Source organism: Bos indicus, chromosome 15 (genome assembly GCF_029378745.1).
Source record: "Bos indicus isolate NIAB-ARS_2022 breed Sahiwal x Tharparkar chromosome 15, NIAB-ARS_B.indTharparkar_mat_pri_1.0, whole genome shotgun sequence".
Lineage (NCBI taxonomy): Eukaryota > Metazoa > Chordata > Mammalia > Artiodactyla > Bovidae > Bos > Bos indicus.
The window spans coordinates 6,557,926-6,573,238 of NC_091774.1; the positions used below are offsets into that span (position 1 = coordinate 6,557,926).

The 15,313-nt window shown below is 43.2% G+C and overlaps 1 pseudogene; it reads right to left on the reverse strand.

The window, feature by feature from the left end:
- Positions 1 to 1,843: 1,843 nt before the first annotated feature.
- Positions 1,844 to 6,134, reverse strand: LOC139176160 (endogenous retrovirus group K member 10 Gag polyprotein-like; annotated as a pseudogene).
- Between the last annotated feature and the right edge of the window lie 9,179 nt (positions 6,135 to 15,313).

Below are 15,313 nucleotides of genomic sequence, written 5' to 3' on the forward strand. Positions count from 1 at the left end.
TCATTATTTAATCATTACAAAATTCAGGTAAGCAATACAGATTCTTGCATCTTTGTTCACAAGTGAGGCTACTTTTATCAAGTTTTGAGGTTAGATGTTAAATAGTTTCAGAAAAGGAGTTGGCAATCTCATCTTTCTTGAAGGAGGGAAATAATAAAGCTAAGGTTGCAAAGTAATAAGACTGAGAAGTTTTTAAAGTGGAAATGATTACCAAAATTACTATTTGTTCTTTTAAAAAGTTACTAAAAATAGAAAAATAATCAGTTGCCCACACACTCCAAACTGCCCAAGAGAACTCCATTGTACACTTTTGTTCTCTCACAATTATTAAGAGCAGACCCTTTCATTCTCAAAATGTCACTGTTGGGCAATAAATCATCTATAGGTTGAACCTACAAGTGACATGAGTGTGTTATTTAGTTGCTAAGTTGTGTCTGACTCTCTTGCAACCCCAAGGACTGTAGCTGGCCAGGCTGCTCTGTCCATGGGATGTTCCAGGCAAGAATACTAGAGTGGGTTGCCATTTCCTCCTCCAGGGGATCTTCCCAACCCAGGGATGGAATTCACATCCCCTGCATTGCAGGCAAATTCTTTTCCACTGAGCCAGCAGGGAAGCCAATCTGGGTTTAGGTCACACATTAAGTCTTTAACTTTGGTATTTTCACCTAGCCTCTCTGAGTTTCAGAGAGTTCCATCATTAGAACGGATATCATAGCATTTACCTCCCCAGGTGCTTTGAAGAGTAAATTGTATAAGCAAGTAAAAGTTTAACTTCTAAATAAGAGCTGATTTTAGTACCAACCATTCCCAGCAATCCACAGATTAGAGCAAGGGTTCTGGCACCTAGGTCAATGCAACAAAATTCCAAAGCCATCCTGACTAGAAGCAGGAAAGTGTGTATGAGGCTATAACACTGTGAATGCCAAAGAATGTTCAAACTACTGCACGATAGCACTCATCTCACACACTAGCAAAGTAATGCTCAAAATTCTTCAAGCCAGGCTTCAAGAGTACGTGAACTGTGAGCTTCCAGATGTTCAAGCTGGATTTAGAAAGGGCACAGGAACCAGAGATCAAATTGCCAATATCCGTTGGATCATGGAAAAAGCAAGATATTTCCAGAAAAACATCTACTTCTGCTTTATTGATTATGCCAAAGCCTTTGACTGTGTGGATCATAACAAACTGTGAAAAATTCTTAAAGACATGGGAATAACAGAACACCTGACCTGCTTCCTGAGAAATCTGTATGCAGGTCAGGAAGCAACAGTCAGAACTGGACATGGAATAATAGACTGGTTCCAAATTGGGAAAGGAGTATGTCAAGGCTGTATATTGTCACCTGCTTATTTAACTTATATGCATCATGCAAAATGCCAAGCTGGATGAAGCACAAGCTGGAATTAAGATTGCCAGGAAAAATATCAATAACCTCAGATATGCAGATGACACCACCCTTATGGCAGAAAGTGAAGAGGAACTAAAGAGCCTCTAAATGAAAGTGAAAGAGGACAGTAAAAAGTCTGGCTTAAAATTCAACATTCAAAAAATGAAGATCATGGCATCCAGTTCCATCACTTCATGGCAAATAGATGGGGAAACAATGGAAACAGTGACAGACTTTAATTTCTTGGGCTCCAAAATCACTGCAGGTGGTGACTGCAGCCATGAAATTAAAAGACACCTGCTCCTTAGAAGAAAAGCTGTTACCAACCTAGCTGCTGCTACTAAGTCACTTCAGTCGTGTCCTGCCGGTGCCAGCCGGCAAAGTTGATCAGGTCCCGAGAACGTGCATGGCGCGGCTGAGAAAGGAAACTACAGCAAAAGAATTCTACAACAAAGATGGGGTCGAGAGGTTCAGACATGTCTCCACGAAGGGATGCAGTCTGACCACGACTTTATTCAGCATCTTATATTTATACAGGAGAGTGTGAGAAAGACAAGACAGCATTTTTCTTGGTTGACCTATACATCTTACAAAAAGTCACAAGAAATCTTGAGAGCATGGGAATGGCACCCTGTTATTATTTCTTACACCAGATAACATTTCCCTGCGTGTGAGAAGTTTGTCCAGAACTCCAGGTGTCTGCAGTAAATAATCGTCTAATCTCTGGGGTGGCGGGATAGAGAGCTATGTTTGCAAGCAAACCCTCAAGGACTGAGGCAGCTCCCAGAGCTGTGTCCTTCAGGCAAAGGACCCCGTTCTCATGGGCAGCTCCCTGCATCTCCCCCTTTCTTTTTATATAGGCGCACACTTATGTTCCTTTAACCACAGACCATTTCCATAGATGGAAGCCTTTATCATCCATAGATCATCAGTCAGTTTTTTAATTAAACAAGGTGCAAGAAGCAAAACAGTTTCATTAGTGTATATGGGAATGGACTGACCCTCCCAGTCCACGGGTTGGAGAAGGGGAGGGTCAGGCAAATAAGCCCAGTAAACACTTGAATATTCTTCAGAGTGTGCAGTATTAATCTGATTTAAGATAATTAATAAGGTTATCAGGAAGCTTAAAGGCGATATTGGATCGCCCTGCACAGCAACACGATTCTGTGCCTCTCACATCAATGCCTGGAGTTGTTGCTGAGATGGTAATTCATCATGCTCTTGAATCATCAATCTCCTCATCTGGTTTATGAGAGATTGTCTCCGCCGTGCGTACCAACCTTTCTGGCAGCCAGCGCGGCCCTTCGGCATCCTGTGGGAAAACACAAACATACCCTCGTCCCCAAATTATTACTGGATCTGGTCCATACCCTTTTCCCACAAGTGGGTCTTTCCAAAAGACTTTAGGTCTTATTGTTTGCACATCAAAGTTCCAAAATTGCTGTGCTGCTGAATGACCACATACATCCAATTGTAAAAAATTTAGAACGAATAAAGCATGGTTTAGAGGGTTGGAGGGGGTATTGAGATACAATTCCCCCTTCTTTAGTTTTTGCAATTGATGTTTGAGAGTTTGATGCGCCTGTTCAATGATTCCTTGACCTTGAGGATTATAAGGGATACCCGTTTTATGTGAGATAGACAATTGCGTACAAAATAGTTGAAAATTTTTTCCAGTGTATCCTGGACCATTGTTTGTTTTTATGGTTTTAGGGGTTCCCATAACAGCAAAACATTTAATGCAATGAGCTATGCAATGTTTGCTAGCCTCTCTGGATTGTAGAGAGGCATGTAAAAAGCCGGAGAAGGTGTCAATAGCAACATGAACAAATTTTTGTTTACCAAATTCAGGAATATGGGTAACATCCATTTGCCATATGTTGTTTGGCAACAATCCTCGGGGATTAACTCCATAATGGGGGATGCTAAAAAATTGAGGACATGTTTGACATTGCTTAACAATCTGTCTGGCAGCTTCTCGAGTAATGCCAAATTGAAGTCTTAAGCTATTGCTGTTTTGATGGTGTAAGCTGTGAGAAGTTTTTGCCATTTGTTCCAATGAAGGAAATATCATACATGTAGCTTCGTCAGCTAAAAGCATTGCCTCGTGCTAAAAGTCCAGGAAGTCCAGAGTGAGCACGAATATGACAGAAATAGCATTTATTAACTCTGGAGCAAATTAAATGTTGTATATCACGAAAAAGAGTTTGAATAGTAGAATTCAGGGTACCAATAAATGGAACAGTCTCAATAGTGTTAAAGGCTCTTATGATATATTGACTGTCAGAATATAAATTAAATGGAGCAGAGATTTGTAATAGAGCCTGAAATACGGCAAATAGTTCTACTTCTTGAGCAGACTTATAATTAGTACGCCAGGCAGCAGTATTGTCCTGTATAATCAGACTAGCTATTCCATTAGAAGAGCCATCAGTAAATACAGTTAGGGTGTCGGCAAGGGGCTGAGAAACAACAATTTTGGGGAAGAGAAATTGGTGATAGTGAGCAAATTGCAAAATTTTATCCCTTATCCCGCTTTTGTTGTTGATACAGTACTTCTTTGACTGTCTTTCCTTGTAATGCCGTGGCCAAAGTTATGCCTTGAACGTACAAAGGGCCGATATCAGCACAAATCCGTACATAATTGGATAAGCCTCCCTTTTTTCTGTAAGGTCTCAGGGCAGCTTGACAAGCCGAATTGGCATTCTCATAAGCAAGCTGTTTAGCCAACACCATTCCTGCCTGCTCATCCCCTATCATTTTACTAATTGCCTCAAGCAGGCGGGCAACAAAATCGATATGGTTCATCTGGCCCCTGGCGAATTTTAGGTAAATCTTCAGTCTTTTTATCAGAATTTGGAAGTGTTTTCCATGCTCGTAGAGCCGCAGCACTAATCTGAGGGTAGACTCCAGGCAAATAATTAAGTTGATTATTAGTGTCTCGATAATCTCCCTCTCCCACCATCATTTCGTAAGTGGTGTTCAGTCCCTGTCGCCGATATCGGCTGTGATCCCACACTGCTCAGCAAACTCAGATTTCCATAGTAAATAATCTCCTCCAGATAAGCAAGCCCAAGCAACCTTTTTCCAATCATTAGGTGGCAGATTTTGGTTTCCTAAAGCCTCTATAATAGCCTGAGTAAACGGCGCAGTTGGGCCGTATTGTGCACAAGCCATTTTAAACTCTTTTAGTTGCTTAAAGGGCAGTGGTTCATAATACCTCTGTGTTGAGCATTTTCAAATACTGGATAGATTCCTGAAAACCCAGGAATACATTCTCTTTCTTCATTAGCTCGCTTAATCGCTTGTTGAAGAGGAGATAATAATATCTCACTTCTAATTACTATGTTTTCACCGGGCAAAGAAGCAGGGATGGATATAAGCTCTCGCGGTTCTACGAAAGGTGGAGGTGGATCGAGCCCAGCAAGAACCAAGGGAGGATGTGCTAGAGGCACAGGCTGGCTGGAGTGGGAGTCTCCCTGTGCATCATTTTTTACTGCTATAACAATTTTCTGAATTAAATTCTCCAGCTGTTCTTCGGAAAGCCCTGAATGCTTTAATTCCCCTTTTCCTATAGGGGGTTGCATGCTAACCATCATCTCCCAAGGCATATCCTCTCTATGGTACTGAGGCGCTTGCTCATTTAACTCTTCCTGTTCATCAGAGCTTAACACATCATCATTCCCTCCAGCCTTACAAGCTGTTCCCTCAGGCACAGCATAAAGTGGCTCAGGCGGAGGGGCAGAAGGCTCTGCAACTTCGGGTTCTCTGGAATCCCTGAGGGCCATTTGAATCTTATGTCCTTCATGTTCAGGATCCAGACAGTCTCTTATCAGAGTCCACAAAGAGAAAGCATCCACAGGGACACGATTGGTACCATGTAAGGAATAATATGTCTGCAATTGTTTTCCTACTTTCTTCCAAGTTTTCAGACTTACTGTTCCTTCCTCTGGAAACCAAGGACAAACTTCTTCTATAAAAAGTAAAAACTTCTCTAGCTGTAACTTATTTACATGAATTCCCCTACCGTTTAACATAGTTTTCAACATATGTACAAATAACTGGTGGCTATTGCCTTGTCCCATGATTTATTACTCTCGACAATAACACTCCCTGCCCTTTACTTTAATTAATTAGGAATTCCTCTTTACTTACCTCAATCTTGGCAGGCAGCGGCTGTCGTCGCGCTCCGATTCCCGAGTCCCTGTTCGGGCGCCACCTGCCCGTGCCAGCCGGCAAAATCAATCAGGTCCCGAGAACGTGCACAGCGCAGCTGAGAAAGGAAACTTCAGCAAAAGAATTCTACAACAAAGATGGGGTCGAGAGGTTCAGACACGTTTCCACGAAGGGACGCAGTCTGACCACGACTTTATTCAGCATCTTATATTTATACAGGAGAGCGTGAGAAAGACAAGACAGTTAGCATTTTTCTTGGTTGACCTATACATCTTACAAAAAGTCGCAAGAAATCTTGAGAGCATGGGAATGGCACCCTGTTATTATTTCTTACACCAGATAACATTTCCCTGTGTGTGAGAAGTTTGTCCAGAACTCCAGGTGTCTGCAGTAAATAATCACCTAATCTCTGGGGTGGCGGGACAGAGAGCTATGTTTGCAAGCAAACCCTCAAGGACTGAGGCAGCTCCCAGAGCTGTGTCCTTCAGGCAAAGACCCCGTTCTCACGGGCAGCTCCCCACAGTGTCCAACTCTGTGCGACCCCATAGATGGCAGCCCACCAGGCTCCCCCGTCCCTGGGATTCTCCAGGCAAGAACACCAACTTAGACAGCATATTAAAAAGCAGAGACATTATTTTTCCAACAAAGGTCCATCTAGTCAAAGCTATGGTGTTTCCAGTAGTCACGTATGGATGTGAGAGTTGGGCTATAAAGAAAGCTGAGAGCTGAGAAATTGATGCTTTTGAACTGTGATGTTGAAGAAGACTCTTGAGAGTCCCTTTGATTGCAAGCAGATCCAACCAGTCAATCCTAAAGGAAATCAGTCCTGCATATTCATTGGAAGGACTGATGCTGAAGCTGAAGCTCCAATACTTTGGCCACCTGATGTGAAGAACTGAGTCCTTGGAAAAGACCCTGATGTTGTGAAAGACTGAAGGCAGGAGAAGGGGACGACAGAGGATGAGATGGTTGGATGGCATCACCGACTCAATGAACATAAGTTTGAGTAAACTCTGGGAGTTGGTGATGGACAGAGAGGCCTGGTGTGCTGCAGTCCATGAGGTCGCAAAGAGTTGGACACAACTGACTGAACTGAACTGATAACACTATGAAATAATAGACAAAATACATATTGGTGTCCATCCCCAGTTCATGCCACAGAGCTCCTAAAACCCTTGTGATCTGCTAAATAAGGGCATCAGTAACATTTTTTTTTCTAATATTTGATATCTGACCCTTGACAATAATTTCTAAACCCTTTGTAATTTCCTGAGTGATACAAACTTTTGTTATCATGAGGCAACTCTGGGTGGGATCCTGGATGAGGCCTGGTCACCAGAAAAACCAAAGCATGATTATAAACTTAGAATTTTCTGACCCATCCCCAAACATACCCCATTCTCTTGAGGAAGGAGAAGGAAATGAGTCACAGATCAATCATACCTATGTGATGAAGCCTCCATTAAAATCTCCAAAGGAAGGGGTTTGGAGAGCTTTCGGGTTGGTGAACACATCCATGTCAGTGTACCCTAGCTCCATGGAGACAGTAACTCCTGAACCTAGGGCCCTTCCAGTCTTCTTGACCCATGTATTCCTTTCATCTCTTTTTCTGTCTGTTCATCTGCATCCTTTATCACGTCTTTTAATAAACTGGTAAACATACCTGTTTTCCCTGCGCTCCATGAGCCATTCTAGCAGATGATTGACTCTAAGGAGGGAGATCTTAGGAACCCCTGGTTTGTAGTCACATTGGACGGAAGCTGTGGGTAACTTCAGACTTATTACTTAGGCTTGGTATCTGAAGTGAGTGTGTGAAGGCTGGGGCAGGGGGAGAATCTCCTCTGGATCTGATGCTATCTCCAGGTAGATCATGTCAGAATTGAGTTAAATTATAGGCCAGCTGTTAGAGATGCAGGTTCAGTCCCTGGGTCAGGAAGATTCCCTAGAGGAGGGCATGGCAACCCACTCCAGTGTTCTTGCCTGGAGAATCCCACGGACAGAGGAGCGTGGTGGGCTACAGTCCAATGGGTTGCAAAGAATTACACACAACTAAAGCGATGGACTGTGAAGAAAGCTGAGTGCTGATGCTTTTGAACTATGGTTTTGGAGAAGACTCTTGAGAGTCCCTTGGACTGCAAGGAGATCCAACCAGCCCATCCTAAAGGAGATCAGTCCTTGGCGTTCATTGGAAGAACTGATGCTGAAGCTGAAATTCCAATACTTTGGCCACCTCTTGTAAAGAGTTAACTCATTGGAAAAGACCCTGATGCTGGGAGGGATTGGGGGCAGGAAGAAAAGGGGATGACAGAGGATGAGATGGCTGGATGGCATCACCAATTCAATGTGCATGAGTTTGGGTAAACTCTGGGAGTTGGTGATAGACAGGGAGGCCTGGCGTGCTGCGATTCATGGAGTCACAGAGTCGGACACGACTGAGCAACTGAACTGAACTGAACTGAAAGTGATGCACACTTCTTCTAATAGGCCATCCACCTGGTGTTGCTTCTTATGGGGGGAAGCCCCCTACACATCTGGCGTCAGAAGTGCTGTGAGTGTGGTAGTACAAGGAAGAACAAAGAAAAACACGTGAGAAAGACCAGGTATTTTTCCTACACAACCACCAGTGCCCAGTGCCCCACCTCCTCCCACCCCCACTACCTACTAGGTCACTGAGGATATTCCAGGTTTGATCTACGACCCTTGAGAGCAGGCTTCCTGCAAAGCTCTATTCTAAAAAGTCAGGGAAGCCCACATCCAAAGATGTCACCTTCAGCAATTCTTTGTCCCCATCCCCTGTCCCAATAACCATCTCCTTCATCCATCAGAGTCTGGGTTCTTCCTTGTACTCAGCAACCTCCCCTCCACCAGTAATATGTGCCAACATATAAATGTTGACAATGCATAATCTTATCTGGTTTTGTGTTTTTCTTTTTTTTCAATGCACTAGAAAGTGAAGTGCAAATATTTTTCGCATCTTTGGCGAAGCAAGTCCTCCCTTCCCGGGAGCAAAGAAGAACGTGTTTTTCAAGTTATGGATTGAATGAGCTTAAAGTGTATGGTGAAGGAGCACGAGGGAGGAACTTCCTCCCAGACTTGGAGACTACATAGTGGTGGGAGGTAAGGAGTCCATAGGTCCAGAAGCAGCAGAAGCCAGGCTCTATTCCAAGTCATTACCCTGAGAAGTAGCAAGGGTCCAAACAGGAGGTACATGGTTTACCCAGGGAAGCTGGGGCCCAGGCACTGGGTTTCAGAGCTTTGCCAAATATTCCAGTACCCTCAGTGTGTCAGGGAAACTGCCAGAAGCTGCCAGCCCAGACAGGATTGTGCAGACACAGAAAATGGGAAGACCAGCAGTAACCAGGGTGGGAGAGATGACTCATCAGCCAGGGAGTATGGTCCAGGTGGCAATGGAGGCTGTCAGATTGACTTATACACCTTCCTACTGGCCCAGTGAGCTTCCTGCGGCTCCGCAGTAAGAAGTGACCTGTCAATTCCCCAGTTTGATCCTTGGGTCGGGAAGATCCCCTGGAGAAGGAAATGGCAACCCCCTCCAGTATTCTTGTCTGGAAAACCCCATGGACCAAGGAGCCTTGGCAGGCTCAGTCCATGGGGCTGCAAGAGTCAGACACAACTTAAAAACTAAACAGCAACCAGTGCAAAGGAGTGGCAACTTGGAATCAAAACTAGGTTGATCCAGGGATCACAAAGAAATGTAATATTTCTTACACACCTGAGCTTTTGATCTTAGATTTGGACCTGTTACAATACAGTAGATTCCTACTCAGGGTATAAATCCAGGAGCTGAAGGACTAACCCCAGGAAGAAAAGCCTCTGTTGACCATTCTGTGATCACCCTTCCAGACTCATTTTTGCTGTGCTCCAGGCATACCTCGGACCCCACACTGCTCACCATCCTCAGCCCTGCCAGCCCTCCAGGGCAAGGCCCCTGTGTCTCCTCTCCCATTTTGTCTTGAGGTCTTTTATCTCAGGAAAGAGGCACGTGTAGGATGGAGGAATTTCTCTTCCTCGATTACTTTCCAAATGTTCTCTGAGAGACCATCTATCCCCTGGTGATTCTCGAGTCTGTATCGCCAGGCTTGTCCTGACTATAGAATAACAGCTCGTGGGTGTGACACCCCCTTGGTACCCTACCTAGAATTCAAGCTCCAGATGCTAAAACTAGAACATATTAACTTGTGCCACCCTTCCCTTAGATACCCCTATGTCAGTAATTAGAACCACCAACCAGTTGACTTAATTAGAAATCCAAAGTCATCAACTTTTTTTAAATGTTCTTTATTCGCCACCTCCTCCAGTCCCATGACTTCTGACTTCATTTAGGACTTCACCATTTCCTGTCTGGATCATCACAATAGCCTCCTGACCCATCAAACTCCAGTATACTTCCCACAAAGCCAGACTGATTTTCCTGAAACACAAAGTGATTATCACTCCCCTTTTTAGCATCCTTCAGTGATACCTTACTCTTCTGCTTTTCTGTGTCATATAAACTGTGGCCCTTGGCTGAATCCAGCCTGCAGCCTCTTTTTGTGTGGCCTTCAAGATAAAAATGGATTTTATATTTTTTAAGTGTTTAACCAAAAAAAGATGAACACCCAGCAATTGTCATATGTGGCTGACAAAGCCTAAAGTTTTCAGATCTAGCCTTTACAGGAAACATTTGCCACCCCACTTAAGTTTAAAGGACTCCACTCTGGCCCTTTCCCCAACCATGCCCCTCCCCGCTCAGGGCAAGAAATCCCCAGCTATAGCTTGGATAGGGCTTTCTCACCCAGAGCCTGTGTCCTCCTCCTTTGAGACAATACCCCTGGGATTCCCAGCCCGAACAGCCTGAGCCCACCGCTAGGGCTCACTCATGTCTCAGAGGAGGCCAAAGGCAGCTGTTTGCAAGGAGACAGGACAGACCCTGGACATGCAAGCTGACTTGTTCACAAATGTGTGTGAGGAGGTTTGAATAACAGGAGCAGGGATGGGAAAAGAAGGGACCGGCCAGGACGCTGTGCTTGTGCTTTTGGCCTGGGCCCCACAAGTGTATCTTCCCTGTTGCTCAGATGGTAAAGAATCTACCTGTGATTCAGGAGACCTGGGTTCAATCCCTGGGTCAGGAAGATCCCCTGGAGAGGGGAACGGCAACCCACTCCAGTATTCTTGCCTGGGAAATCCCATGGACAGAGGAGCCTGGTGGGCTACCGTTCATGGGGTCATGAAGAGTCAGACATGACTGAGCGACAAACACGGCTACACTGCCACAAGTGTAAGGATACTTATAGAACCCTCTGGCATAATAAGTAAGACTTTTCATGATACATACCCTTGCACACCGCACTCAAGACAGGCACTGACAAGGTTGACTCTTGGTGCACCCTGCTCTTTCACCAGCATCTATGTACTTGCCTCCATTTTGCTGTGCATTCTCTTTCTGGAATCCTCTCAAATTTGAGACTCAGCTCCAAGGTCAGTTCCTCAATGGAGGTTTTCCTACTCTCTCTTCTCTCCTCTCTCATCCTTTCTCATTTAATCTTGGGGGCCACAATACCCTACACAAATGTCTATCACAGTACCTCTGACACTTTGTTCTACCTGGTTTATTGCGTCTGTTTCCTTCCAGTGGACTGGAGCTTCCTTGTCCAGTCGACTGGACCTAGACTAAAGAGACTTAGTCTAATTTTTTTCTGTGATCCAATCAGTATAATGAAGTTTCTGGCACATAATATGTCCTCAATGCTTTTTAAAAGAATACATGAATAAATCAAAATATATGACCAGTCTATCTTACCAAATCCTGGGATCCACACTCAAAGGGCAGGGATACTTGTATATTCCAAGTGACTATGGTCTCATCCCACTTATATCCATGGTGAATTAAAATAAAAACTAGAATCCCACAACTATCTACAGTTTTCTACAGGTACCACATGTTTATGGCCTTTGTGACCTTGTTTGAGGTTTGGTGAAGTTCTCAAGGCTTAAAACTTACCTCGAGTGTTGCTTCTTTCAAAATGCCTTCAAGCTGAGTTTGCTCTTCCCATGGGTGTACTCTTGTCTGATTGCATATTTCTATTACCAGATTTTCTCATTGTTTATGTCTTTCTCCCTAACAAGACGGAGAGTTTCTTAAAGGCAAGATCTATCCATGCATTTTTGCATTTCCAGGGACAAGGGCTATACCTAACACTTAAAAGTTGTTTAATAAATGTTTGATTAATGTTCATACACTTAGAGACCTTAGAGACTGTGGAAGTTATTCAATCCAAAGAAAGAATCCCAGTCACAGTATTTTCTATTATCAGCCCATCTTTGAATTCCAGTGATAGCCTCATTAGACTGCCCTAACAGAATGTACACCTCACTGGGACAAAAGTTTTCCTGTTGTTTTTTTTTTTCCCCACAGGTAAATCCCCAGAACTTAGATCAGTGCCTGGCACATAGCTGTTGTTCTTGTTGTTCAGTCACTAATTCATGTCCAACTCTTTGCAACTTCGTGGATTGTAGCACGCCATGCTCCCGTGTCCTTAACTATCTCCTGGAGTTTGCTTGGATTCATGTCCATTGAGTAGGTGGTGCTGTCTAAGCATCTCATCCTCTGCCACACTCTTCTCCTTTTGCTTTCATTTCCAGCAACAGTCCTTCCAATGAACATTCAGGACTGATTTCCTTTAGGATGGACTGGTTTGATCTCCTTGCAGTCCAGGGGACTCTCAAGAGTCTTCTCCAACACCACAGTTCAAAAGCATCAATTCTTCAGTACTCAGCCTTCTTGATGGTCCAATTTTCACATCTGTAATGACTACTAGAAAACCCATAGCTTTGACTATATGGATCCTTCACTGGCAAAGTGATGTCTGTCTAGGTTTGTCATAACTTTTCCTCCAAGGAGAAACTGTCTTTTAATTCATGGCTGCAAACACCATCTTCAGTGATTGTGGAGCCCAAGAAAATAAAATATGTCACTGCTTCCACTTTTCCCCTTTCTACTTGCTTTGAAGTGATGTGACAGACACCATGATCATAATTTTTTCATGTTAAGTTTCAAGCCAGCCTTTTCACTTCCCTATTTCACCCTCATCAAGAGGCTCTTCAGTTCCTCTTCACTTTCTGCCATTCAAGTGGTATCATCTGCATATCTGAGGTTGTTGATATTTCTCCCAGCAATCTTGATTTTACCTTGGGATTTATTCAGCCTGCCATCTCACATGATGTACTCTGCATGTAAGTTAAATCAGCAGGGTGACAATATACAGCCTTGACGTACTCCTTTCCCAGCTTTGACCAGTCCATTGTTCCATGTCCAGTTCTAACTATTGCTTCCTGACCTGCATACAGCTTTCTCAGGAGACAGGTAAGGTGGTCTGGTATTTCCATCTCTTTAAGCATTTTCCACAGTTTGTTGTGATCCACACAGTCAAAGGCTTTAGTGTAGTCAATGAAACAGAAATAAATGTTTTTCTGGAATTCCCTTGCTTTCTCTATAATCCAACAAATGTTGGCAATTTGATCTCTGGTTCCTCTGCCTTTTCTAAATCCAGCTTGAACATCTGAAAGTTCTTGGTTCATGTACTGCTGAAGTCCTGATTTAAAGGATTTTGAGCATAAACTTGCTAGCATGTGAAATAAGCACAACTGAACATTCTTTGCCATTGCCTTTCTTTGGGATTGGAATGAAAACTGACCTTTTCCAGTCCTGTGGCCACTGCTGAGTTTTCCAAATTTGCAGGCATATTGAGTGCAGCACTTTCACAGCATCATCTTTTAGGATATGAAATAGCTAAGCTGGAATTTGATCACCTCCACTAGCTGTAATGCTTCCTAAGGCCCACTTGACTTCACACTTTAGGATCTTCACCTGTAGGTATGTGACCACATCATTATGGTTATCTGGGTCATTAAGATCTTTTTTGTATAGTTCTTCTGTGTATTCTTGCCACCTCTTCTTAATCTCTTCTGTTTCTGTTAGGTCCTTACTGTTTCTGTCCTTTATCATACCTATTCTTGCATGGAATGGGTTCTCTTGAAGACCAGTTTTCTTGAAGAGATCACTGATCTTTCTCATTCTATTGTTTCCCTCTATTTCTTTGCATTGTTCATTTAAGAAGGCCTTCTTTATTACAATAGCTTTGCTATTCTCTGGAACTCTGCATTCAGATGGATATATCTTTCCTTTTCTCCCTTGCCTTTCGCTTCTCTTCCTCAGCTATTTGTAAAGCCTCCTCAGACAACGACTTTGCCTTCTTTCATTTTTTCGTGGGGGTGGCTTTGGTCACTGCCTCCTGTACAATGTTAGGAACCTCTGTCCATAGTTCTTCAGGCACTCTGTCTACCGGATCTAATCCCTTGAATCTATTCATCACCCCCAGTGTATGAGGGATTTTGATTTAGGTCATAACCTGAATGGCCTTATGGTTTTTCCTTCTTTCTTCAATTTAAGGCTGAATTTTGCAATATGGAGCTCATGCTCTGAGCCACAGTCAGCTCCAGGTCTTGCTTTTGCTGACTGTATAGAGCTTCTCCACTTTGAGCTGCAAAGAACATAATCAATCTGATTTCAGTACTGACCATCTGGTGATGTCCCTGTCTGGCACATAGTAGGTGCTTAATAAATATTTAGTAATGTTTGAATGAATAGTTGAAAAGTTTTTTCTGACACTGAACCAAAATGTGTCTCCTTGTAATTTCCACCCTTTGAACCTGGAATATATGTTTTCCTTCTTCATATGACAATTTCCAAATATTTTTCAGGGAGATCTTGTGTCTCCCCCATTATGTTCCTCTTCTTTTCCAAGCTCAACAACCTCAGTTTCTTCCTAACTTATTCTGAGACCCTTTGCCAACTCCATGCCCTTATCATTAACATCCTTCTGATTCTAAAACAATAATAATAATAATTAAGAGGAGCTATGAAAGAGACAAGTATAATTAAAACTCACAGCCCTAGTCCTAGTATAACAGTTTAAACATTAAAGAGTTCAGAGAATCTCTTGGGTTAACTAGTTTAAGCTTCTAATTTTGCAAATGAAGAAACTGAAGTTACAATGAGTTATTCATCAGAGCAAGACCTGCTCCTGGTCCAGTAGCTAATCACATGTAGACCCATCTCAACCCCAAGATTAATCATCTTACTCTATTTGAATTCTTATTCAAATGCTAACCTGAAAAAAACTTATTAGATTTGCCATAATCTATCTCCTGCCAAAGACGATTCTCTTTACAGATATGATGAAATAGAAAATTTGGTCTTCTCTTCTTTAAATTATAGTTTTATTCATTTATTTATTTTTGGTTGTGGGGGCCTTTGCAATGGCCACTGCCTAGTTATGGTCCACAGGCTTCTCACTGAAGTGCTCTCTCGCTGCAGAGCCTTGGCCCTGGGGTGCTCTGGCTTCAAGAGCTGCGATGCGCAGGCCGCAGACCATGGCCTCAAGAGCTGCCCAGCCGCTCCATGACCTGTGGGATCTTCCCAGGTCAGAGAGTGAACCTGAGTCTCCTGAACGGGCAGGCGAATTCCTCATCATTGAGCTGCCAGGGGAGCCCTGGCCTTCTTTTTAAAAGAATTTCATCACATCTGTAGAGAGAACAGTCTTTGTCAGGGAGCAAGATTTTGAAAATCTACTAAGTTTTTTTCAGTTAAAAAAGAAGGCCACATTTCCTGGTTCTATAGCAATAATTTATACTTGTTTGAGCTGTTTTTCATGAATTACCAGATTCTTGGTAGCCTTTCTTTTTTCAGGTGGC